Below are 24649 nucleotides of genomic sequence, written 5' to 3'. Positions count from 1 at the left end.
AACATTACAATACAAAAGCAAACTGACCAATGCCTATTTTCATAAAAGCAGCAATAACACTGCCCTTTCTGGGATTTAATATTATGTATAAACATTGCAGAAATGTTCTTGAATCGTTACTTTGGGTGTATCTACTTAAACGTGTTGCTATTATTTAAATGTATCAAGTCCCTCATAGGCAAATAAAAATTAAACAAATATACTTCTACTTTATAATGACCTAACATATTTATAAGCATAACTTAAAAGAATACCATCATCTCTAAAATGTTACATTACATGTACTTTCCATTAAAAATGTTTTTTGAAAGCTTACAAATAAATATGTTCTAATATTTACCTGAGCATATAATTCAAGTTAATAATTTGAACAAGGACACGCACCATCCTTTGAGAGATATATCTAGACACAGGAAAGCTGTGTTTTATCTTAATAGAAAATTACCAATATGCTTAGATATCAATCCATGGAGACATAACCCCAAGGCACTGATACACACGCATGTAGGCATAAGGGAGGCAGGGGATATAATTGCTAAGGTTAAATAGTTTGAAATTCATCAAGCTAACAAGCTGCATCTTAAAGGCCATGATGGACCTTTTCTTTTTCTGCTGAAAAGAGAATATTTACACAGCTCAACCCTATCATATCTCTTCCAAGCCAGCCCTAATCATCTGACAAAAATGACAATCCCTTGATTTAGCTCCAGCTACTACTCCACTGGTTTGGTATTCAACACAGTTCTACAATAATCAAATCTGAATTGCCTTGATGAAGATAACTGATGCTTCCATGACTACCATACTATTAAGTCTAACACTGCAACTTTTCTCTCTCCAGGAATTACATAGGTTTCCTCATAGTAGCTGATGACAACCTGGACCCAAGTATAATGGGAAAATAAAATAGAGGTTAAAGCCACTGGCAGATTGACAGTGCATTCATGATTTATTTTAAAAACTAACTTTTGCAGGACTATCACTCATGACTAATTTTGCACTTTATTCTCAGTACCTGGAAATACATTTTGTTTTTGCTAATATAAAAGGCTTTTCTTCTCTGACTTCCAACAAACTAATAAAGGATTATGTTACTTTTTGCTAGAAAATAATGAAAGAAAAGATCACATGGAACAATTTCTTGAAACATCTTTATAAAGAAATGACAAGCAATTCAAGACACGCAGTGCTGATCTATCTAAGCACTTAAAGCCATTATTAGGAATAATGATCTAACTTGAACATATAAGTGAGGCTCAAGTATTGCTTTCACTGAGGCTTATTTAAATTCCTAGGAGACTTATACTGGTATCAAAGAGAGAGGTAGTTTAAAGTACCACTGCCCTGGAAACAAACAAAAAGGAATCAAAACATAACGTTGAAAAACAGCATTTGAAATGTTAAGAAAATAAAATCAGAGGTTATGGTTCAAAGTTATTCAGTAGGGTTTTACATTGAGGAGATGATGCTGTTTCTAAAACATAAATATGCAGACATATAGATGACCTAGACTAGTACTATCCAACAGAAATGTGAGTCAAAATGCAAACTTCATTTGTCATTTGAAATTTTCTAGCAGCCACATTAAAAAAAAGAAAAGAAAAAGAAAACAGGTGAAATTAAATGTAATAATAATTTTACTTAATTCAGCATATCCAAAACATTACCATTTTAACATGTAATCAATATAAAAAATTATCAATGAGATACTTCACATTCTTTCTTTTGTACAAAGTCTCTGAAATCCTGTATGTATTTTACACTTATAGCACACCTCAATTTGGACTAGCCACACTTCAAGTGCTAAATAGCCACATGTGGCTAGTGGCTACTGTACTGGATAGCACAGAACTAAATGTCTGACATATGCAAACCATTGCATGGCTATAAAAATCAGCATTTAGACAGGAACAATAAAAAGGGTACAAATACTTTTATACATTGATTCAGTACTAGAAGCTCTTCAATTTACCTATAATTCTTCTCTTTCAATTAAGTTAGTTTTTTTCTCTTCTGAATAGGTTTTAAAAAGTTAAGAAATTTTGGAATACCTTCTCACACAAACAAAAAACAAATCAAAACTAAATAATAGGTTCAAATCATTGTTAAAAATACACATACAAATGTATATAAATAGGTAAATGTATAGACAACTATGACTATATACCAAAATGATATCAATGGTTTCCTCGGGGGGGATGAATTTAAATGAGTCAAATTCTAACTTTATGCAACTGAAACATTTTAAAAGTAGATATACTTTCTCTTCTCATTTTAAAAGATTTTTTCCAAATAAAACTTGTAAAAATGTAATGATTCTTTCTGATTTCTAATCTCTAAAGATCTGGAATTTTCTCTAAAATATAAGAGCCACTAGAATTCTACATATGTAAAACCAGACCCCATGACAACTATAATTTCTCATTGTGTAGAACATGTTATGTCAACACTTTAATATTACATCTTCATCTATATTGGAACAATTAGTAATTACAGTCGTGTTAATGATGGGGATATATTCTGAGAAATGTGTCTTTAGACGATTTCATAGTCGTGCAAACATAATAGAGATCTTACACAAACTTAGTTGGGTAAGCCCACTACACACGTAGGCTGTATGGTATAGCCTATTGCTTTTAGGCTACAAACCTGTACATCATGTTACCATACTGAATACTGTAAGCAACTGTAACACAATGGTATTTGTGTACCCAAACCTATTTAAACACATGAAGGTACAGCAAAAATATAGTAGTATAATCCTATGGGACCACCATCATATAGGTGCTCCACAGTTGATCCAAACATTGTTATTTGGCACATGACTGTATTTTAAACTCATTTTCACACAGTTAGGACTTCAACTACTATGACTGTTTCCAAACCAATTTATATTTTTATAAAATGTTTTTGTTTTGGTGAATTTTCCTTTGGGAGAAAGATAAGAAAACGGTAATTATATCTTAACTCTGTGTATGGAAGAATACCAACTATATTCCATGTCCTGGGAAGTCTATGTAACTACACACAAAGATGCAGAAATCACAAATTCAGTCCACCTTGGATTTACCACGCCTTTCCCAGACCAACCAGGATGGGCTTAAAATAAGTCTTTCGTAAGATTTCAGCTAGTTAACGTCCCAAGTATCATGCAACTCTTTTCTGTTAAAGTTGTTGAAACTCTATTTAAAGCTTCCTCTTCAACATTTTATTTTACGGCAATATAAGAAGAATGCTGAAAATCCCACCCATGGCATGGACAGGCTGGAGTTTTGGGAGGCATTTTAAAAGTCTTATGGACACAGAGACATACAGAAGCAGATATGACAGTGGTAGAAACAAGTGTCCTAGAGGAAACTATACGGAAAAACAAAACAAAACTAAATGAAACCTAGGCTGTGCTTCTGACTTTACAAATGCTTTTGTTAATTTAGCACAATCACAAAATCAATTTACAAATAGTGCTTAAATGACACCGATCAATATAAGAGATAAAACTGAAATCTATCTAATCTCTCAGTTACAGTTAACTTTCTTCACTTCTGAGGTCTATATTCTATGCTAGTAATCTGCTCTGTACTGCAATTTCAGGCAAAACAAACACTCTGTCCCAGAATGAGTATGAGCTGGATTTTGAACAACCCCCTTGGGCCACACTCTATAATGGAAGACTGTACATCAGCATACAACCCTCCTCCCCCGGCCACTCCTTATTACCCCTATGGCCACATTTCAGTATTTTAAGTTCAAACTCAACTTTGTTATGGTAGTATAAAAATATTTAAATGCTAATTCAGCTACAAGAAGCACAAATAACTACAAGATAGTACATGACAATTTTCCTTGTTCTGAGCCTGTGAAATCGAGCTCGACCAACAAAGGTCATTACAAATATTGCCTTCTGGATTGATCCCCTAACTCCTGGTGTTCACTTGAAGATGGTATCTCCTTTTGAATCATCATATAGAGACTCCAGAAGGAAAAAGGTTGGAGGTACTCATCTGGCTTTGAACGGCACAATATTTTCAAAGGGTTGGCTATTTATAAACACCTGCAGAACTGAGAAGAGCAAAAGAACAGCAATTCCAGTGATAGCTGTCCTCATTTATTAAGAGAGCAGTAAGAGTTAAAGTAGAGTTAAAGTTGTATGTTGAAAACAAAAGCACCAGGGTAAATGTAACATTGCTCATCTGCTTTAGGGCACAAGGTGCCTGGGGGGTGAGGCAAGGGATCAGTGAGGCTTGTACTCAGGTTCTTGCTCCACCCATTGCTAGCTGAGCAACTGTAAGGAGCTAATTACACGCCTAGCTCTAATTTCCTCATCTGTAAAACTGTAGTAAGAATTATTAATAAATGACAAAATGAAAATTAAGCTCTCAGCACAGTGCCAGGCACTTTATATGAACTCAATGAAATGGAAGCTATGATTACCTTTCGGTACCACCAAGTGCTGACAAACACATCCTGAATCAAGGGCAGATTTGACAGTTTGGAAACCTAAAATCTCTGATAACAAATAGGTTGAAAAAGTGATGTTTCATACTTGTGATAATCATACATAAATTTAGGATAGATTCTGCCAAACATTACATTTTTTAAAGCAAAAACACATATATAGGAAAAATTATCATGCATGCTGGATCTCATATGTAGGGAGAAAGGCTTATTTCTCAGAATAGGAGCACATAAGTTTATAAATTTTTAAAAAGGTGTGAAATCATACCATGCTATTAATGCAGTATTTGTTTGCTAGCTTATGAGATTATAATAATCACAGTGATTTCCTGCAATATGTCCAAATTACTGTCATTTTTATAGTTTACTGGTCACAATTTTTACATTAAACTAAGTTCCTGTAGCACTTGTTTAATAGAAAAAAAATTTTATATTTACAGTATAATGTATGTCATGAAGAAAAGAAAATATTTGACAAATGAAGAACTAGTTTTCTTTTCCCTAATATCTTTCTACCAAGCCTTAATTTTTATAGCATGCTAGATTAGAAAAGGAAAAAAAATAAGGCTCAGAAGGAGAAAAGGCACTGTAAAAATATGTCGAATGTTTCTCTTTGATGAAAAATGAGACCCTTATTTTAGTGAATATGTTATTGCCTCAATGCTGGGGGAAAAGCAACCATCATTAGAAAAACGAATTGCTCAGCTGTTTATAAGCAAAAAGCTCTGGGGGAATTTCTCAGGACCCCAAAGGCAAAGCATTACAGGGTTATGCAAACATATGTTGCAGGTGTTTTAGGGGAGACAGGTGGGCAAACCTCAGCCATGGAAGAGGAGTTAGTTTAATATGCTGTAACTGAAATGAGATAACCTAAATGCATCCAAGTGCAGAGACGCCATGGCAGGAGTGAACTGGAGCGGTAGAGCAAAAACTCTCCTTAAAATAATTATCTTGTTAGTGCCAAGCAAACAGAATTTTTCTCTTCTTATAGTTTTATAGAAAACAAACACTGCCAATTACTTTTTTTTTTTAAACTAAAGGTATTTTAAACTTGGAACAAAGAACAGCCTGAAATAGCGATAATTATCCAAAAAAGATAAGGATGAAGCATTGTTGCCTTTATTTAAACAAATATTCCTAAGGAGACAGTTTGTTGTAATATTCCCTCTTTGGTTCACTAGGCAACATTAGATTTATCATAATTCTCCTAAAGCCTAAGATATTTCTATATTAAAATGCTAATTTTGTCTTTTCTTTTGCCTGTAATTAAAGCTGGGGAAATTTGTGGTCTGATATTCAGTGATTGCTAGAGGGTTCAAAAAGGTCTCAACATTTCTGTCGCTTATTGCCACATACTGCCCTTTTCATTAAATATAAACACAGTACCACAGTGAATCAAAAAAGCAGACACTGTAATCCTACAGGGTCACAAAATTTTTTGTTTTTCCACATACACACACACATATATCAATCAGTGATATCTGAATATTGCTGTCAAATCTAGACTTTGTCTCTTATTTTCTCTTCATTTACCCAAGAGTTGATTTTTCTTTTTACATTATTTGTGATCGAGGACAATACTCATTTCACTACATATTTATGCAGAACGGTATTATATATTGAACCATACCTTCCCTATCTGAACCATTTTTCTAACAACCTATACCACGAGTTAATTTGATACTATGAAATACTAATTTCAAATACTATGAAATAAATTCCTAACATATCAGATTTGGAAAAATAAAACCTAGTTTGGTTTGTTTTAACAATACTACAAAATTCAAAATGTGTGGATACAATGCATTCATCAATTAATACAGATCTTAATAAAATATATATATAAATATTTGTGACTTGGTTGTACATTACAATATTATTTCAGTACTGGGATTAAGACCTCTGATTTATATACTAATAATTCCTAGGTATTTTGATGGAAAATATATATCATAAATAGTAGAAAATAAAAATTTTAGAGCAACTGACAGAAAAATTTAGATAATTCTCATCTATGTATCTACAGATTAAAACTTAGAAGAAAATTTTAAAAAGTTTAAAAAAAAGGAAGCAAAAACATCGTTAATTGGGTAAAGACACAGACAAAACCTCTGAAGCCATGCCAGCCTCGTTTTACATATTGAATAAGCCCAATTCCCTAAAGTGACATCCCCATCTATACCCTGGCAAGCCGAGATCTCAGATGGCAGAGAAGCATTTTAAACCACCTGTGCGTTATGCTCCACTTTAGCTTCGCACAATAAATAGACACCAAAAGAGAAATAAAATTTTTCCTTTTTCTAATGTATTTACATTTTTGAATTTAGCATGCAGGAAGATGCCAGAGTAACATGCCCCACCCCCGCCCCCAATTTGCTATTTATATATATGGAAATTAGGAGTTTAGGGCTACAGATTTTCTTTACTATTAGTGGGCCTCAAAATACTCCTTTTGGATAGTTATCTCTTTTCAGTAGTACTGAACTCTTCACCTTCTTCCTACCTTCAATGTCAGTGGGGTGGAGGGGCTTAATTCAATGGTTTAAAGAAATTTGGAAACCCATTTGTCTTCTTAAGAGTGATTCCCAACTTTCATCAGTTAGAGAAAAAAAGGAAAAAGGTGATCTCAAAAAATATTCCTAAATATCCCAATTTAGGAAACAGACTTAAAGTCTTTGATATAAAAATTATCATTGCAAATTTTTATTTTTAGAAATATTAGAATAGTTTAATCAAATTACCATCAAAATATAAGTAATTTAAAAATGGTTTTAGGATTTTTGGACCCCCCAAGAATAAGTCTGTGACCCTACAGGAGTGAGAAAATTTTCCCTCTATCTTCTTTTCCCTGTCTTCTCTTCCCTTTCATTACCTGCTTTTGTAATTCCCAAGGAAACAAAAGCTAAGGTCCTGCACAATGAAGTCTGGTAAAAGGAACCTTTGCACAGCCACTTTTAATGTAATTGTGGGAGTGATTTCAATGATAAAACACCTTGGAATTAAAAATTCTTTTATTATAAAAATCCACTCTTAATAGGGCCATTTGCTTATACTGGACTTTTTGTCATGCTTTTTAGTAAATACTCAAGGATCAATACTGAACTTTGAAATTTCTAAGGGAGAAATCAGAATACAAACATAAATAACACATAGGTTAGAGTTACATTTTCTTGAGTGAGTGCTCTTCAAGTTACACCACAGAAATGACGACTGAAAAGAGTCCATGTAGACAGACTTTTGCCTTTCTTATTTTATCCTAGATTTTAGGTGTCATTATAAAAAAGAACACTGATCTCAGAGATGAATTTCTGTATATAGTAGTGTAAGATATTTTATTTTTAATCAATGATCTTTGATATAGCTCACCCTTTAAAACCAAAGCCCCCTCAAACATTTAGTGATAATGACTGGCACACCAATTGCAAGCTGCTCACATAATATCTACGGTACAGTTTCTTGATCTTTTTTGTGCCATCAACTATTCTGCTTTATGGTGAAGACTTTGGTCTCCTTTTCAGAGTAATGTTTTAAAAACTGCATAAATTATGTATGGTTAAAAGGAAATCAATTATAATGAAAAACAGTAATCAAAATATTGAACAAATCTGTAACATAGTGATATGTGCTTTTATATTAATTCATTAAGTAACAAGATATAGTGGTTGGTCTAATCAGTACTATAATTTTGAAGAATGTAAATGGTATTTCAAGATATCTTCATGAACTGTATGTAATGTGATATGAAAAATCTGTGATTGCTATTAGTGACAATATTTCAGATACTGCTAATGATATTGTAGTTTGTTGGCTTTAATGAAAATAAAGATGTGAATTTTTCCCATCCAAGTTCTTAGATCCCCTGAATTCTGTCTACAGTCCATCTGGGGGCCTGCAACCTTTACTCAGAAACCTGAAAGGTGAAATTAGATAAATAGCTTTCTTGGGAAGGTTTAGGCTTATGGATACCACTGTACTATTAATACATTAACCCTTTTATTATATGAAAATGTACAGTGGTGGTAGTCAAAATATAAAACAACTGGTTTGCTACTCTCAGGACTGATAGAGACTCAGGAGGAAATGCCTGGAAAGCCCCATCATGGCAGGATTTAACCCCTCTGATGCTGGATTTCTTTACCTACTTATATAGAAGTACTTCAACACTTTAAAAACTGTTATAGCTGTAATACCAGCTGAATGCCAGTCAGCCACAGATAGGAGTGACATTTAGGAGTGGGGTATGTTTAGATGCACAGTTTTGCCCAAGATAGCATCGAGTGCCTCACCTAAATGAATGAGAAGTGAGACTAGCAGGGGGATGAGGATGAGGATGTTTGGAGAAGGCTCAATTACAGTGAAGTAGCTGTCTACTTCTGGAGAGCCCACTCCTTCTGGGCTAACTCCTCTGAGAGGGTTTCCACTGCTGATAGCAGAGAGATTTGTAGAGGGCTGCTCCATAAGTGGAGCTGTCCACTGACCCCTCATTTTTTTAGAGGTAGCCAAACTTTCTTAGTCGGCAGCCTGAAATAACTGATTTAAGAGGCCATTTTCTAAAGAATCAAATTAGTTACTTGGGGGCCTAAGATCCCCTTGTTGGAACTTTGAAGCAGGTAGAAGAAATAGGGTTGCACAGTTAGTTCACAGTGATTCAGAAAGAAGGTTGAGATGATCTTAAGTAATCATCCCATCTAGGTAAAGGAGAATCTTTGGAGGGCATTCCTTTTCCAGTAGTTATTCTGTGTGCAAGTACAGAGCTCTTGTTTCCTGGTGGACACACATTTAAAACACCCTTGAGAGAGATGACTTGTTAAATGGAGGATGAAAAAAATCAATGTATAGAACAACATACAAATAATAATTCTTTTTGTATAAATAGTTTTTAAAAAGAAACCGTGCAAAAGTTGAAAAGTTAATTCTAAAATTCATATGGAAATGCAAACAACTCAGAATAGCTAAAATGATCTTGAAAAAGATAAACAGAATTTATGGACTCTTACTTCCTAATTTCAAAACTTACTACAAAGCTACAATAATCAAGGAAGTGTGGTACCAGCATAAAGACAGACATATAGATCAATGGAACAGAAGTGAGAGTCCAGAAATAAACCCCTCCTATTTAGGATTGATTTTGAAAAAGAGGCAAGACAATTCAACATGGTAAAAGAATAGTCTTCTCAACAAACCCAACAGGATACACACATGCCAAAGAATGAATGTGAACCCCTACTTCATACCATACACAAAAATTAACTTGAAGTGGATCACAGACCTAAATGTAAGATCCAAAACTATCAACTTCTTAGAAGAAAAAACAAGAATAAGTCTTTGTGATTTGGGGCTAGGAAATGAATTCTTCAACATGACACCAAAAGCACAAGTGATAAAAGGGAAGACTTCATCAAAATTGGACTTCATCAAAATTAAAAACATCTGTGCTTCAAACAACATAATTAAGAAGTGAAAAGATGACTTACAGATGAAAGAAGATATTTGGAAATCATGTATTTAATAAAAGTCTTGTATCCAGAATATATAAAGAACTCTTAAAATTCAATAATAAGACAGCCCAATTAAAAATGGGCAAAGGATCTGAAGAGACATTTCTCCAGAGAAGATGGACAAAGGGCCAATAAGCACATGAAAAGATGTTCAACATAACTGGTCATCAGGGAAATGAAAATCAAAACAACAATGAGATACAGTTGCATACCCATTAATCTGTCTACATTAAAAAAAAAGACAGATATTCCAGGTGTTGGCAAGGATGTGAAGAAATTGGAACCCTTATATAATGCTGGTAGAAACGCAAAATGGTGCATTCACTTTGGAAAATAGTTTGGCAGTTCCTCAAAATGTTGAATGTAGAGTCACCATAGGATTCAGAAATTCCATTCCTAGGTACATACTCAAGAGAAATGAAAACATACGTCCACATAAAAACCTGCACAGGAAATGTTCATGGCAGCATAATTCATAATAGCTAAAAAGCTGAAACAATCCAAATGTCTATCAACTGAGGAATGGATAAACAAAATGTGATATATCCATAATGGAATACTATTGACAATAAAAAGGAACTAAGTACCGATACATGCTACAACAAAGATGAACCTCAAAAACACTATGACAAGTTAAAGAAGCCAGTCACAAAAGATCACCTATTGTATGACCCCATTTACACAAAATATCCAGAGGAGGGAAATCTATAGAGACCCAAAGTAGATTAGTGGTTACCTAGGGTGGGGGCTGGAGGGATGGGATAATTATAGGTGGGAGGAGTGAAGTGGGGAGTGACTGCTAACAGGTACAGGATTCTTTTTGGGATGATGAACATGTTCTAAAATTAGATCATGGTAATGGTTATTACAACTCTGAATATACTAAAACCCATTGAGTTGTATGCTTTAAATGAGAAGATTTTATTGTGTGTAAATTATATCTCAATCCAGCTGTTAAAAACAAGAAATACATTATGTGCTAATAAATGCATCCACATAAACACACACACATTTTTTTTCTGGAGGAAGAAAAGGACTGACATAGGAGAAGGGGGATTAGATGGAGATGTTTGCTTTTGTACTTTGTATCTTTCTACATTGTTGTCATTTCCTTAGCATGTGCTATGTTACTCATCCTCTATCAGTGTGGGGGTTATGTCCACAATGGGCTCATGGGCAGGAACTATTTCTCATTTCCTCTTCACTTCATTATTATTTATTTTTTTAGAGGGGGGAAGGGGAAAGATGGAGATTTATTTGAGAGGAACCCTCTCTAAATGGGCAGCCATTTCTTTTCTAACTTAACATTATACTGAATTATTTTCTAATAAAAACAGCAACAACAAATAACTTTAAAATGAACACACTGATTTATTTTAAGATTTGAAGCCATAAGCAGTTCAATAAATTTCACAAGAAAGTGTGACTTTTACTATGAATTCCATATGTCTAATATCAAAATATCATTTTATGAACACTTGCACTAATGAACAAGTTTTCTCTGCACTGAATTTCAGTTTTACTTATTTAGAATTTTCCACAGAAATGCATCTGTTCACTATAGTAGTGACAAGTTGAATAATGGGACATATCAGGCCATCTATTGAGTCATTTTAAGTGTGCATTTTCTTTTTTTAAAATTTCAGAATATTATGGGAGTACAAACATTTTGGTTACAATGAATTGCTTTTTTTTGTACAGTTTGAGTCAAAGTTATAAGTGTGTCCATCACCCAGACAGTGTGCACTGTACCCGTTAGGTGTGAATTTACCCATTCCCTCCTCCCCCCTCCCACCTGCTTGATTGCTGTTGAGTTTAACTACCATATGTGTACATGAGTATTGATCAATTAGTTCCAATTTAATAGTGAGTACACGTGGTATTTTTCTATTCTTGTGATACTTCACTTAGAAGAATGGTCTCCAGTTCCATCCAGGTTGTTACAAAAGGTATCAGTTCACCATTTTTTATGGCTGAGTAGTACTTCATGGTATACATATACCACATTTTATTAATCCACTCATTTATTGATGGGCACTTGGGTTGATTCCACATCTTTGCAATTGTGAAATGTGCTGCAATAAACATTCAAGTGCAAGTGTCTTTTTGATAAAATGACTTTTTTTGCTTTGGGTAAATACCCAATAATGGAATTGCTGGATCAAATGGTACGTCTACTTTTAGTTCTTTGAGGTGTCTCCATACTATTTTCCACAGAGGTTGCACTAGCCTGCAGTCCCACCAACAGTGTATGAGTGTTCTTTTCTCTCTGTATCCACGCCAGCATCTGTTGTTTTGGGACTTTTGGATAAAAGCCATTCTCACTGGAGTTACGTGATATCTCATTGTGGTTTTGATTTGCATTTCCCTGATGATTAGAGATGTTGAGCATTATTTCATATGTTTATTGGCCATTAGTCTATCTTCTTTTGAAAAGCTTCTGTTCGTGTCTTTTGCCCACTTTTTAATGCAGTTGTTTGATTTTTTTCTTGCTGATTTGCTTGAGTTCTTTGTAGATTCTGGTTATTAGCCCTTTATTGGATGTGTAGCATGCAAATATTTTCTCCCATTCTGTGGGTTCTCTCTTCTTTGGTTTAATTAAAAATAAAACTTAACTCTTTAATGTTACTTAAAAGAAAATAAAGGATAAAAAATAGTTTATATCCTTCTTAGCTTAGTTTTTGTTCTAATTATAGCACACATATCAAATATTACAGTATACAGAACACTTCACAATTCTGGCTGAACTTGTTACTCTTATGAAAAGTTTGTCATACAATGTTACCCTTGGTTTAGCCAAACTTTGGACCTCTTATAAGACTGACTCTTTCCTTGGAAAATTGGAGAGTTGAGATATCACAAGGTTGAATCTTGAAGGCTACCTAGAAGCTTTAAATGACACCAAATGCATGGTTTAATACACACACATACACACACACACACACACGGAATCTTCCAGACCTCGTAATAACTCTTCGTGATCTTCTAAATATATCATCAATCTTAAATACTTCTTATCCAATTCTTCTCCTATTTGTCCATCTACTACCAACTCTCTGCACAAAAACCGAACTTCCATCTCTCATATCAACATTCACAGTGACTCTTAGACAGAATCTCAGAGCTAGGACATGAAAAATGTGGGGCTGAGCAAGTTCTGCCTCCTCAGTGACTAACGTGGCAAGACCACATTGCAATAAGTGTATGACTCTCATTGTATTTCAGATCTGTCTTAATTTTTGCTTTGACTATTACAAGTCTCTAATCTCATTTCTCTCTGATTCATACACAGACTGCCACCAGAATCACTTTCTAGAAATTTGGGCCTGACTTTTTAAATTCCCTCCTCAGTTCTTAATCAGGTCTCAATTGATAGTTAAATAATGTTCCAACTTCTCAGCATGGCATTTGAAGACCTCTATGATCTGAGCCCTAAAATATTTCTCATATCGCCCACAGCAATTTACGGACATTCCCTTTATTTTTAGGCTTTAGGTAAGCTGTTCTCTTGAGTTAGAATAGTCTACTCACTATTTTCTGCTTACTGAAATCTCTCTCATTCTTAGGTCAAATGCCACCTCCTATATGAAGCCTTCTGTGAATTTCCACACTACTTCTTCCATTCTTGTAGCATGCTAATCTTAAGTTAATTTTGTATGTATTACATCCTGCCTTGCATTTTTGTTAGTAGTGTATATGTCTGCCTTCCACATAGAGAGTAAGTTCATTGAGAGTAAGCCCACATAAGCCCATGTCCAGATCACTGTGGCCTCTCTGTCTCTAGCAAAGAGTCTGGCACATGCCATGTGCTCAATGATTGTCTATGAACCAGATAAACCAAAGAGCTCGCCAGAGTCTGCCTTTTGAAGAAATACCTCCAGAGAAGTAGGGTAAAGATCAGCTAGCTGATCTTCAGGTATGCATGACTAATAGTGGGTTCGGAGGGAAGGCATTTCTTAAATCCCTACACAAGTCTTACCTCCGCATGAGGCAGGCTGAGGCCAAAGATTTATGAAACGTTACAGTTACCACCATTTTAGAAAGAAGCTCTGAAAAGGCTAACTGGCAATGAGAATGAGTGTCATCTCACATTGCTCTAAAAATTTTTCTGGATGAACAGAATCCTAACTCACTGCATCTAATTATGTACCATTAGGATCACAATTCAAGTGATAAAAATGGAGAGAAATACATTGACTGACCACATAAGCAGCCTATGTAAGCACGGGAAATCAGTAAGCAGAGTGCACACGGCTTGGCCATAATATCTGACTACTCCTGTTTGCTGTGTTATCTCACTAAGGAGCAGCTGGTTTGCCTGGCTCTTCATAGTAGTATTACCAGGAAACTGTGAGAAACAGGACATTATTTTAAAGATTGTGTCTAAAGAAGTTACAGATTGTTATTTAAAGAAGATTGTGTAACTGCAACTATGAGAGGGGGAAGCAAGAGCAACCCAAGGAGAGGTAAGAGAACACCAGGCTGGGATGAAGATGATATGGAAAGAAACCTTCCATCTCCATGCATCCATTCATTCATGAATTCTTCTACCCAAATATTCCTATGTGTCAAACATTGTGCTAGGTACGAGGGGTATAATGGTGACAAAAGTCATGATCCTACTCTTAAGGAGCTTATACTAGAGAATGAGACAATCAAATAATTAGATGTAGCAACATAAGACTGTGTCTGTGATGAATGCTTAAAAAAGGACTTATATGATATTATAATAGGATAGGATATAATAGGAGAATTTTATTTAATAAAGAAGACCAGGGAAGACTGCCCAAAAGAAGTCAAAATAGAATGTGACAGATGCATAGGCATTAACTATATTTTTGTTGTTTGGAAAGGATTATGGAAAAGAGAGGTGCGGCTTAGCGAGGAAAGAATGAACTTACTGCTGTTGTCATTCTTAGAGCTCTCATCAGCAATGTGATTTTTTTCCTAGACTATACTACTTAGTGATTAGTGATGTCAAGAACCTTCAAACAGTATCTGTATATACAAGTACATAGAAAGCAATAGACAATTTAAAAAATCAACAAATGATAATATACTGTATCATTAAATTATTTAGGAGTTGTTCTATGTAACTTGAAACTTTGAAAATTAAGAGGTTTAAGAAAAAATCTGTTCATTTGTGAGGCATCAATTAAGCAGAAAATTTAAACAAATAAACCACAGTTTAGCCAGGTGTGGTGGCTCGTGTCTGTAATCCCAGCTACTTGGAAGGCTAAGGCAGGACAATTGCTTGAGGTCAGGAGTTTGAGACCAGCCTAGGGAACATAGCAAGACCCCATCTTAAAAGAAAGAAAGAAAGAAAGAAAATTAGCCAGGCATGGTGGGACATAGCTGTAGTCCCAGCTACTTGGGCAGCTGAGGCAGGTGGATTGTCTGAGGCCAGGAGTTCAAGGGTGCAGTGAGCTATGATTGTGCCAATGTATAATCATAGACATGTACTGTCATGTCTCTGCATGACAGAGAGAGACCTGATCTCTAAAATTAAATAAATACATAAACCACAGCTTAAATATGCCACAAATGAGGTCAAGTCCATTTAGTTTTGCTTCTTTCTCTTAGAAAAAGTACATAGAGCATCAGATATTATTTATTGGTACCTAGTAGGCACCAGACCGTGCTAGTCCCTTTACAAACATGATCTCATAGTCATAAAAATATCACAAAAAACTCATTGCCATTTTACACGTAAAGTAACAGGTTCAGAATGGTTAGTAGTTTGGCCAAAGTCATGTTGAGATGTAAGGGAACAGTCAGGAATTGAATCCAGTTCTACCTTTGAACCTCTCCTGGCTACACATACCAGTGGCTGTTCTCATTTGCATGGGTTTCATGAAAGTATGAAGAAGAACATTGTTAATTATCAATTTTCTTTTTGGTATACATACACCCTCCCCCCCCAAAAATGTGATCTTTTTTTCCTAGTTTTGTGTTTCTTTCCATAATCAATTTATATGTCTTCAACAGTACTTGATAAATTTCCATATCTCCCAAAATTAAGAAAAATTTGAACATATTACTTTAGTAAGGATCTGGTTGGGAAATGCTAAATTGTTTGTGCATTTGAAAATAATCATCCCTTTGTTGTCAACAGTACCATGTTGCTTTACTTCCCCTTCAGTGTGTACACCAAATATGACAACAACTTTCAACAAAGTTATTTTATTTTTAATCTCAGTTGACCTCTCTACAACATTTGTCACTCACCATTTCCTTGTTGGAATTATCCACCCTTAGGCAATTATAATTCTATCTTCTCATGGTTTTCCCATATTCTAAGTCTCTTCCATATGTTCCTTTCTCTTGACCATACCATTTCTTTGAAAATTGTTATTTCCTAGTACTCCCTTCTAGCTGTCTTCTCATTTCAGCAACATATCATTCCTGGAGACCACTTATATTCCCTCAACTGCGATAAACATTAAAATTCTAAGACTCCAAAGTCTCTAATTCTGGTCCAGATCCCTCCTTTGGACTCTAGACATACATTCCCAGTTGCCTTCTGGATATATCTACCTGGATATCCCTCAACCTCTCAAAATCAACTCATTACCCAGAGCCACCCTCTGCAAACTTGCTCATCTGCACATTTTCTCATCAACTCAATCAATAGCGGAATACTTGGGAAATAGATGCAACTAAATGTTTAGGGCCTACAGCTAATTATTCACCAAGCCCTGTTGATAGTCTTTCTTAAATGACTCTTGCAATTATGTTCTACATCTTCTGTTTTTCAAGAAGCTTATAATTAATTTATATTTTAAAAAAGAAGAAAAAGATGAAGAAAAAGAAGGAAACGAGATAAGAGGTAAAGAAGGAAGCAGAATGCCTATATTATCTACATTGCACTATTTGTTTTTTCACACCAAAGGAACAGTTGGTAGAAAATGATATTATTTTAATTAAAATATACATACATACATAAACACACATTAAATCCTCCAATGAAATCCTTTAGGGCACCAAACTGTGTTACCTGTATGATAATGAAATCTCTCCTCCCTTGTTTAATCAGAGGTCAATTCCTTTTGAATAAGTATGTCCTGAATACATGCTGAAATTTTTTTAGTTTTTATTCAGTGCTACTCGAAATACCGTTTCCTATATAGTTGGTTAGTTTCTAGAACTCAAATGCAAGGAAGTTCAAACAAGAGAGCTCAAATAAGATGTTATCAATTAATTAAGTAGTTGATTTCAAATTAATAGCTGACAGTCTCCTCAGATGGTCCTCTTGTAAGTGGAATGCATAATAGATACTTCCAATGAGAACCGTTCTGAGAAAATCTAGCTGGATTCTCCAGATACTGACTGGAAAGACGAGGCTAGAAAGAAGGTTTACCTCTTTCCTAGGTTTATGAAAATAATTCCAACCATTCCTGTCATTTTTCTGCTTTCTTCAAATTTTCCTACTTAGTGCTATTCCTCAAAACAGCTCAAACTATGCAGGTACCGTGCAATATCCACTTTAAGTTGAATAAATTTGAAATACTCTCAATTTGATTGCTGTTATTACAGGAAAAAGAAAGAAGTGATAAATAAGGTACTTGTGCTGTAACAGGAACCTGAAAAAAAGGCCAGAAAGAATCAAATCACTAACAACCACAACCTCTAACGTGATGATGGACAGACCTAGGGCTGACAATTTTGTAAAACAGAGCTTTCAACTTCATCAATTCATACTTCTTCAACACATTTTCAGTAAACGCTACAGAGGATAAAGTTGAAGGGGCTGTCAAAAGAGCTAAGAATGTCAGTGTGTGGTGAAAAACATGAAAACTGAACTCTTGATTTACTGAAGCAACCATGCAGTAAAAAGATGTTAAAGTGTCAGTATCCTTAAAAAGGTAAGTAAGGGAACAATTTTTCCAGTTTTCTTCTTCAGAAATCAATTTTATTAATGATTAGAGGTAAATTAATATGAGGTGCACCCAAGAAATGAGAGAGTGTCAAACTGTAAAATTAACAAAAAGTATACAAAGCTTTCCTCAAGGAACTCGGTGGTTTCCAGGTTAGCAAGACTTGACTGTATCCCTTAGAAGTTCAATATATATCTAAAGAAAGATGTCAATCAAAAGGGGTCTGCCAAAGAAGCAAAGAAAAGCAGTCAAAGAGGCACATATGGGCAGAGCCAGTGGGAGAGACAGCGTGAGTTAGTGCTTAATGGACTATGTAATTTCCAGGACCACAGTAAGGCTGCCCTTACTGTGCAGTAGGTGTGTTAGGCTCTCATAGTCTGGTTTCATTAAATATGTCTTCCCATCTGCATCTACCTACTACCAGGTACTCCAAGGAAATCTGTAATTCTGATTGGGTTTTCCACATAGGTCTACAGTATGCTGGTCATATGGAGTTAAATAACTTGTTTTTTGCCTCACTGTAAGTGATCTGATAATGACAAGGCCTCCCACATAGGTCTGTGTCTCAATCTGTTTGGACACTATAACAAAATACCATAAGCTGGCTGGCTTACAGACAGAAGAAACTTATTACTCACAATTTTGGATGCTAAGAAGTCCAAGGTAAAGGCACCAGCAGATTTGGTGTCTGGTAAGGGCTGGTTCCTTGGTTCACAGATGGTGCCTTCTTGCTGTGTCCTCATGTAGTGGAAGTGGCAAGCTAGGTCTCTGGGGTCTCTTTATAAAGGCACTAATCCCAATTACGAGGGCAGAGCCCTAATGACCTCATCACTCCCACAGGCCCCACCTCATAATAGCTTCCCCTGGGGTGGGAGAGAGCCTAAGATTTCAACATACAAATTTTGGGGAAACACAAACATTCAGATCCTAACAGCCTACCACCAAGAAGTGGCAGTCATCATGAGAACATGAGGATGTCAGTCCTGTGGCTGCTCTGGGGTTCACTGCAGATTGAGAAAGAGACATACTGGTTTTATATAGTAATTCTGTGAACTCAGTTTTGGGTCTGTCTCTGAGAGATGACTTGGTTTTTCTGACAGTGCTGACAAAATGACATTTCTCAGGTTGTGAGACTGAAGGTTACAAGCTTCCCACTGTGATTTTTAGCTTTTCCCTTAGAAAGAGATATCTCTCCATGATCCTAAGATCCTAATTTCCATTTTAAAGAGAGCTACTGGCTCCTCACCAAACCTACTTTCTCTTCTTCCTGGGCACACAGCTCAACTAAATTTTCCAAAGGCTCATGTAATTAGAGGTAGCCACAGACTGAGTTCTAGCCACTGGAATGTGAGTGAGAGTGACACATGCCACCTGCAGGCCTGGCTGCAAAACCCTCCCATGCATGAACCTCCGTGCTATTCTCTCCTCCTGTTGGGGATGTCAGTATATCAGGCAACCATGGAAGGCTGAAGCTGATGTCACTAGAGCTGGCAGAAGCCTGAGGAACTGTGTGACCCTGAGACACCCCCACTCTGAATTACAATGGATTTTCATTTGTGTGAAAACTAAACATCTACTGTGTTAAGCCAAGGAAACACAGGATTTCATTTATTAGAGCAGCTGGTCAACCTCATTAATACACTGTCACAATGAAACAGAATGATCATGGTAGTAAACATACACGTTTTAATCTCAAGAAGAAAAGTTGTCCAAGGTGATTTTCTTCTTTCAGCTATATGATTCAAATATATTCATATTCTCACATTCATAGTCTTTCTCTTCCCCTCATCTCCCTTCCAGTTCACACTCATTCTCAACTCTTTGAACTAGCTAGTTTACTCTCATTTTCCATTTTATTATTTTTGTCTTATTATCTTCTACATGGGTGAAACCCACTGTAACTGCATGGTTAAAAAACCCTCAAAGGTCAATTTCATTACAGGACAGTAATTATTATTATTACTATTATTATTTTATATTTTTCCTCTATCAATCTCACTGGGTGTTCTCTTTGGGAAGCTGGAGGGCCAGACTTGGCAAACTAATTAATAATACACCAACTTTCAAATTTGATACTCCAACCATGAATAAACAAGAAGAAGTAAATACTACTGCTGTAAGAATAATCAAACTGAAATGCATTGTTTTGTGTTCTTTGCACAAGACCAAAAAGCTCGTTTTAATTCTCCTATGGTCATTTAGGACTGAAGGAAGTAGGGAGCGTGGGAGTAATGAGGACATTTTGCACTAGGAATCTACAAGGAGAGCAAGGCCAGGAAGAAGACAGATGGCTCCAGATTGGGAGCAGGATCCAGGGGGATAGGTCTTGGCTCTGCCACTGAATTCTGGAGGACTTTGGGTATTTCACCTCACCCTTGTATCAGGCCTCAGGAGGAAATGAGAATATAATTATATGATCTATAGTCTAAACCAGCTGTAAAGAAATTACAAAATGTATAATATTCCTATAACTGAATATTTAAGGGACTTATTTTTAAACACCAGAACCATCTAGAAAAAGTATATAATGTGTCCACATTACAAGAACACATCTTGAGATTTGGGGATGGCATAGGTATACTTCTCAGTGAAACTCAAAAGCCCAGAAGATATTAAAGCATTTAGTTTACTAGAGGAGTTCAAGAGAAATCCCTCATCCTAAGGATAAGGTTACGTCCTGTGTCTTCCCAAGCTGCCCCTGCTGGTGGGTGTGTCTGGGGGACCAAGAACTGTGTATGTGTTGGGAGCCAGCCTCAAGATTCTCATCCTAGCTGAGCATCAGAATCACCCAAGTTTTCAAGAGCCACTGGTATAGAGTAGGGGTCTTTAAACTTCTTTGGATTTTCCCTTTGCTTGTAAAGAATCAGGGGAATTGCATCCTCGATATGCATATACTTGTTTATTTATAAATCATATACATGTATTGTTTTATACTAATCTATTTTGTACATTAGAAAATTCTAAACGCATGTACAACAGAATTTAAATAAGGTAAAGATGAAATGAGCTATATTCAAATTAATTTTTATAGTTTATTTATAATGGTACTTTTTGCTCTTCCTAAGAATATATTTTTTAACAGTAATAATGTGATTGAATACACTTCTTTACCTTTTGAAAATCTTCATTACATGCTTTGTGAAGGTCAGTTTTTGTGAATAATACTCTGGAAAAAGCTATCTCTGAATAGAAGACAGAGACTGTTAGTTGCTCTTGTTGAAGTCTGGTAATCATTTTGCAACTCACCAGTTATCAAGGCTTTTTGTTAAAATTTGGCCAATAAAATTTCCATCTTCCTTATAATGTTAAGTATCTTTTCTTAAAATCTAATTGGAAGATGTTGCATTTCAATATTTTAAAAAATGAATTCTAATCTGACTTTCTACATCTGGAAGATTATTAACCAAGTTAGAAAACTGTGTTCCCATAAGTTTTAGGTGTGCTGAGAATTTTTAGTGAGTGACACACTTAAATTATCTATGGTAAGAACATTACAAACAGAGAGAATATTTCCAAACATCCAATTCTGAATATTCTTTCCATAGCATGAATTTCTTTGAAAAAGCTCCTACTTTCATTATTAAAATGTCACCATTACGTTGAGAAACAAAGTGTTTATGTTTTCAAAAGTATTTTGCATGGTATCACAGTACTGACAGCTACTTGTCATTACCACAAAGGTAAGCAAACTGGAAGTATGGATTATTTTCAAAAAGAAGTACGATTTGGCAATTCTTTTAAGTTCATTAGCAGGAGATATCTAGTGAACCCACAAGAGATGTTCACGGCTCCTGACATCTCTTTGATATAGTAAATATGCCCATCATTTAAGATAATGTAGCCCATAAATCCACCTAACTGGGCACCTGGGAACAGCACACGGTGGTGAAGGCAAATGGAGCAGGAGAGGCCACTGTTAATCCCCTTGAACGTGGAAACCCCCCTTTTCCTTGGGCGACCTCGGAGGTGAAATGTGACCAGCTGACACACTGACTGAGCATGTGAAGGAACCAGTGTTAATCTGTACATTAAATAATAAAACTTGGTAGTAAGTTTTACTTTTTTTTTTGGAGAAAAATGAATATAAAAAGAAGTTTCATTGTTTTCTTCCTGTACTGCTCTGGATTATATTTGCACAGTCACTGTGTGGGCACATACTCTGCTTCTGTTTTTAGGTGTTTGGCTTTCAGGTTGTGTAGTAACTTTGTTCTCAGTCTAGTGTCTGTCTCTTTAAGTGTTGTCCATAGTCCACCAGTTTTGCAATAGTACAAATACTGAGTTCTGGGTCCTATCACAGTTCTATTTACATTAGAATATCTGGAAATCTGTATTTTTAGCGAGCTTCCTAAGGTACTTTTACACACCAGAGTTTAAGATCTACTGCATTACATTGTAGGCTTTTTGAAAAGGAGACTATGTCTCCCTAATTCATTATATCACCAGTACCCAGCACGAAGGAGGCAATAAACACCTGCTAAACTGAATTGCCATGGACATCATAATTTCTCCTCTGGCAGAGAACTTGAGGGCTTAGTTGCAGTAATTAGTCACTGTTCACTCATTTATTCATTCATTATTGTAGATACCTGGGAAATATCAGGGAACAAAACAGACAAGCATTGTCTTCATGGAGTTGATATGCTGTCAGGGGAAGACAGACCACAGAAAATCACATAACAAATTGGTAAATTATGGGGATGGGGGCAGGGAGGTCTGCAGTGTGGTAGGGATCTGCAGACTTAAAGGAGGACAGGGAATCTGCCAAGTGATGTTCCTTTCACCTGCCACAAATTTTATTCATTCTTCTTTACATATTTCAACCAAGACTTCTGAGAGATTGCAGATGCTATTGGTACATAGTAGGAGCTTAGTAATTTTGGCTAAATGAATAAAAATAGTATTTTGGAGAAAGAAACAATGTGGGAAAATGAAATTATAAAGTTGCTCATTAAAATCAGGAAAAACAACCAAGTAAATAAAGAACTTGTCCAAATAATATTAAGACACTTGGAAAAATGTCACTATCAGCATATGAGGACCATACTCATACACCAAATGCTAGAACAAAATTTCCTTCACAGAGTCAAACTGGCCTCTGTCTGGAGGTGCTGGCCATGCAAACGCTGTGGTCACTTCAGGTTCATCTGAGTGGTCCAGTCACTACTGAGGTGTAGAAAACGTCTTGCAGTACGGAAAACTAACTTACATTTGCCAATACAGTGATCACATAAGTGCCTGAATTGGTTGAAATAGACTTTAAGATTCTCCGTGATAAAATATTTTGTGTTTTTTCCTGGGAGTGGGGCAGATACACCATTGAAGTACTTACTTAGATAAAACAAAGTTAATTGATTATGGTTACACAGTTTGCTACTTGAATGTATTGGAATTTCTTCCTATAAAATCAATATATTTATAATTTTAAATTAGCAATAATATATTTACTGAGCAAATACACTTAAGGGGCAAATAAAGTGTTTGTGTGGCCATAACTGCTTATATTAACAAGAATTATGCTTTTTTCTGTTCCATCAGATTTTTGTTTACAATCTTTTTGTCATACTTGTGGTTTGTAATTTTTAGTTTCTTTACAACTTTAAAATGACACACAAACACTAAGTATGCCTTTTCTTTTTGAATAAACTACTTCATATGTCATAAGAAAAATAAATAATTAGCTAGATTGTCACAGCACTTAGAGCTGAAAATGACTTTTAGAGATTATAGGCTACAGAAGCCCTTACCAAACACCATCGCCCTTTAAAAAACAATTAATGAACCAGAATTTAAGGCACCAAAAGGTTAAATGATTTCCCTGGGGTTAAAATAACAAGTCAGCAGTAAAGCAGGGGAGCCAGTTCATTCCTCAGGGACACATCACAATCATTTCACTGTAATGCTTTTTAATACTTTTCCATTTTGGGCTTCATACTGACTTTCTGAACACACATGCATAGGATCGATAGGTTTAAAGGCTTACGTATTCTATCTAAAATAAATATTTCTTCCTAATAACTAGATGTTCCCTAACTTTTAAGATATTCAATAAAAAGCAGGAGATTAGTTTGTAGATTTTGCTTTGCTTACTGTTAATCAGAACAAAATTAACTCATGGATTTTAGTCTCTTCTTCAGTTATTTGAGGAAAAATAAATCACCATTCTAATGAGCTAAGCTGTGTCTCAGTAAAGGAATTCTCTCCTCTAAAGCATGTAGAACAATCATTTCCACAAAGTTTCACAACTCTCTCCAGCTGCCCAAAATAAAAATCACTAAACTTTTCTAAAGTGATTTTAAAGATCTAAACAAAGATATGCTTACTTGCAGCAAATACTATTACCATGAACAACTATTTATAGTCGATAAATTTAATAAAAATCATTGGAATGAGATTATTTAGACACTGACTTTTCCCTGGCACACAAAACATTTATACATGTTGAATAGTAACATGTAAGTTGAAACATTATATAAATTAATGCAAAATAAAATACTATCAAATAAAGACTCCCATAACGTTTCATAGACTTTTAATAATTAGTGTTTACAACTACAAGAGGTACTGAGAGGATGACACAGTCATTCTTTGGGTCCCTGAGGGGGTCAGTGAGTGACTCTGGATAGAGAACTAACTACCAGGCTCAGCCTGGCCACTTGCTTCAGCAACCCCAACGAGCTCTGCTTCCTCTGTTTTCTCAAGTTGGAATAACACCTCCCCCAGCCCCCCAAAATTCTTCAAAGTCCAGTTGGAATGCTTGTTCCTGTAAGAGGCCTTTCTGATTATCTAAGTCTGAATTGGCTGTTTTTTCTGCGATGCTCG

General features: G+C 35.5%; 1 protein-coding gene across 2 annotated transcripts in view; it reads right to left on the bottom strand.

Annotated features, from left to right (window-relative positions):
- Positions 1-24649, bottom strand: part of TBC1D5 (TBC1 domain family member 5) — a 538038-nt gene that overhangs the window by 89436 nt on the left and 423953 nt on the right. The gene's annotated exons all lie outside the window — the stretch shown is intronic.

Source organism: Lemur catta, chromosome 1 (genome assembly GCF_020740605.2).
Source record: "Lemur catta isolate mLemCat1 chromosome 1, mLemCat1.pri, whole genome shotgun sequence".
NCBI classification, from domain to species: Eukaryota; Metazoa; Chordata; class Mammalia; order Primates; family Lemuridae; genus Lemur; species Lemur catta.
The sequence above is the reverse complement of the archived record's forward strand: the minus strand, read 5'-3'. Positions and strand labels throughout refer to the sequence as shown.